This window comes from Pygocentrus nattereri, chromosome 20 (genome assembly GCF_015220715.1).
Source record: "Pygocentrus nattereri isolate fPygNat1 chromosome 20, fPygNat1.pri, whole genome shotgun sequence".
Taxonomy (NCBI): domain Eukaryota; kingdom Metazoa; phylum Chordata; class Actinopteri; order Characiformes; family Serrasalmidae; genus Pygocentrus; species Pygocentrus nattereri.
The window spans coordinates 3,112,001-3,116,249 of NC_051230.1; positions in this window are offsets into that span (position 1 = coordinate 3,112,001).

Sequence of the window (4,249 nt, forward strand, 5' to 3'; positions counted from 1 at the left end):
AGGGTCACTGCTATTATAATAAATCAATAAGGGTCACTGCTATTATAATAAATCAATAAGGGTCACTGCTATTGTAATAAATCAATAAGGGTCACTGCCATTATAATAAATCAATAAGGGTCACTGCTATTATAATAAATCAATAAGGGTCACTGCTATTATAATAAATCAATAAGGGTCACTGCTATTATAATACATCAATAAGGGTCACTGCTATTATAATAAATCAATAAGGGTCACTGCTATTATAATAAATCAATAAGGGTCACTGCTATTATAATTTGCTGACATACCAATGTGTACGAGCTACAGCCGTTTAGTCCTGCATATAATCCTATAATAGTGCTGCTGCTCTAGGCAACTTCAACAGCATTTAGAGCCGCTGTTAGAGACACGGTTCTGGGTTACTGTCTCTGATACAGGCTGTTGTGTAACATAAACAAGCCTTTCATTGTACAAAGCCTGCAAAATGGGTAAATTAACAGGAAAAGGGCGCCGTTTGAATGTTTGCTGGCTTGCCAGCTACTCAAATGTGTGCTTCAGCTCATTTTCCTGTTGTAAAACAATGGAATTGCAATCCATAAAGCAGATTTGGCGTGAATAAGGCTAATAATTAGGCTGGCCACGTTCAATCTTGGGCATTTATGAGTTGTTTATACTGTCACTGAAGTATTCATGGTGGGCTAATGTCTGGAAACAACACACAGCATACCAGTATACAGGTATATGCCATATATATATATATATATAGTGTCCCTACACATATATTACATATCACAAACAAGTTATTTAAACAATTAAACCTCCTTGAGCCTCAATTCAATAACATATATCACATAACACATAACAATATCATACAGAATTCCAAGCAGCACAGAAGAGCTCGTCCCCACAGTCATGTTTAAATCCGAGGCCGTATTTTTTTTAACTGCAATAATCTGTACGTGACTATGAAATATATCAATTAAATATCATAAAGGAAACAAAGGTCAAATAAACATTATAAAATATATAAGGAAAGTTCCCCCAGGAGTCGAGTCACTGGTGTTACTGCGTCTCTTATTTTGAAATAAAAGTCACGCCGATGACGTCACTCGACCTCCCTTTGACCTGTTGTCTGAGGATCTATGGAGAAAAGCTCACGGTGAGTCCACTGTGTCTCTCAGTTCTCAGAGATCTTCTCACTCAGCTCATGACCTCATATGAAGCTTCCAGCTGACGTCACCGGTGTGACCGACTTTATTCTGAGGTCACTGTGAAAAAACAGAAACACAAATGGGTTAAATTCCATATTTTAGTGGACGTTCCCTGATGGACAGCGTGTGGTTTGATGTTCTGTAAAATGCACTGATCATTAAAAACGTCTCTGGTGTTTCCTTTATTACGTGGAACACCGATGACGATCGGTAACACCAGTGACTCCTATGGAGACGTCTCTGCAGAACGACCCATTAGACACATTGTGGCTGGTTATAAAATGGACATGTGGTAGAAAACGTGTTGACGACGAATGACGGGACAGGCGGTTTGTAATATCACGGTCTATATAAACAAAATTTTAGTTCAGGGCACTCAGGCATTCCCTCCATTTACTCCCATTCACTCACTCAGAGCCTCTGGTCTCCCTGCTCACAAGCCAGTATGTTTTCTGGACCATGGGTTGCCGTCTCCCCCTGGTGGAAGGTCTTTGGCTTCGGCCAGCTTGGTTAAGAATGCTGCTAAGCTAATGTGCATGTTTCGCCTTAGAAACTTGTTTTACAGCCAAGTGAGTAGTTAAAATGTTAGGTTCTTCCATAAGGCTTTGATTTCATATTTTCATTTTTACATACGCAATATCTATTTTTGAACTGATTAAAAAAAAAAAAAAAACTCACAAGTGATTCCTCCCCAGGATTTTTATTTTTAGCAGGTATGCCTCTGATTAGTGCTTGGCATCAGTGAAACCATGGCAACCAACGGTCAAGTTCAGAAATGCCCGCAGGCGATGAGCGACCAGCATATTTGGTTATTATTATTATGTTATTAGTCCCACAAACGGGGAAATTTCACCTCTGCATTTAACCCATCTATGAAGTGAAACACCACACACACACTAGTGAGCACACACACACACACTAGGGGGCAGTGAGCACACTTGCCCTAAAGTCCTTTCGCAAAACCGGGGCCAATGGTACATAGCCACCTTCGACGGTCAGCCGTCCCACTGACCTACACAGCGTGTGAGCATGACTGGTTGTGGTAGGATATTGACGAATGTGATGACCCATCTGTTGTTGTGCTGCACTTAATCCAAGGTCCACAGCTGCCGCCGATCCCACTGGGCCAGCTTCCGTTTCTCCGCCAGCCCAGGTCCACGGCGTGGTCTGCTGCAGTGTCCCTACTTTCTGCGTCACTGCCACACTAAGTGCTGGGTTCCCAAGCTAATCATAATAATAACAATATATATAATTTAAAAGCGCCTTTCTCGACACTCAAGGACACCGTAGGGTTATATATTAAAAACAACATCAACAGAGAGAGCAGGCTATTGTGAACAGGTGAGTTTTAAGACTGGATTTGAAAAGAGGAAAAGAGTCGATGTTACGGATGTCAGGTGGGAGGGAGGTCCAGAGTGCTGAAGCTCTGCACCCCATGGTCCTCAGACGAGCAGAAGGTACAGAGAGATGAATGGAAGAGGAGGATCTGAGTGAGCGGGTAGAAGTTGCGATTTGGAGAAGATTTGACAGATAAGGGGGGGCAAGATTATGTATGGCCTTAAATGTGTGGAGGAGAATTTTGTATTCGATCCTATATTTAACAGGGAGCCAGTGGAGCTGTTGAAGGACAGGTGTAATGTGAGTTTTAGTGATAATACGGGCAGCTGCGTTCTGAACCAGCTGAAGCTTATGGAGGGATTTATGAGGAAGGCCAAAGAGAAGAGAATTACAGTAGTCAATGCGGGATGTAACAAGACTATGAGCTAGAATAGATGCCGTGTGGGGGGTGAGGGAAGGGCGTAGACGATTGATGTCACGCAGATGGAAATACGCAGACCGGGTCACGTTACTAATGTGAGAGCGGAAAGATAAACAGTTATCTAAGATGACACCCAAGCTCTTAACCTGAGGTGAGGGGGAGACTAATGTACTGTCAGTTTGGATAGAGGAAATATCCACTTTTGATAACGTGGATTTGGAACCACAAAGCAAAATTTCAGTTTTATCACTGTTAAGTTTGAGGAAATTAGAGGTGAACCAGGATTTTATTTCAGATAAACGGTTGGAAAGGGAAGAGGGCGGGAACAAAGTACTTAGTTTACTAGATAGATAGAGCTGGGTGTCATCTGCATAGCAGTGGAAATGGATGTCGAAAGAGGGAAAAATATTGCCAAGGGGCAGAAGGTAAATGATGAAAAGTAGGGGCCCCAGTACATGGCACTGAATCATGATGATACACCCAAACAGAACAAAACTAATTCCCTCTCCCTGCCTTTTTCTGAGTAAACGACCACCCAGCTGTCCAGCCGAACACTGACGGACGACTGACTGTCGAGCCCTCCTGCTACCCACTTCAGACCAGCTGCCCACGCCCCAGCTACCACCACCTACCTTGGACCAGCTGCCCACCTTACACTGATGTTCTCATAGACTCCCAGCTATTCCTACTACTAACACTACTGCTATTAATATTAGTAGTATAATAACTGTGAAGGTACTCTGACCAGAGGAGGACGGGTCCCCCCCCCGGTGAGCCTGGTTCCTCCCAAGGTTTCTTCCTCAGCTCTGAGGGAGCTTCTCCTTGCCCCTGTCACCCCTGGCTTGCTCACCTGGAGCTTTTACCTTCTTGTTAAAACTTTGTCTTTACTGGTTTTCTGTGAAGCTGCTTTGTGACAACATTCATTGTATAAAGCGCTACAAATAAATTTGACTTGGACCTTCGAGGAAATTTTCTCTAACTGGACCTTATTGAATTTGAATTAAATGCCCCTGGTTAAAACGATCATGAAAAGGCTTTTGATGTTTGTGATACAACACACACATTTGTTAAAGACTGACAGCACCATCTAGTGAGAAGCAGGCAAGTTATCAGCAACTCAGAGAGGCTGAACGTAAGCCTGTTTGTGTGTTCCTCTGGATCGGGGTTAGTCACTGCCCAGACGGACCCCATGCTTTATTCACAGCCGGTGTGAGTGAGCAGTGTGAGTGAGCTGGTCATGCAGGAGGAGCAGCAGCAGGAACATCACCCCGAATAAACTCGGCCGTCATGCAGC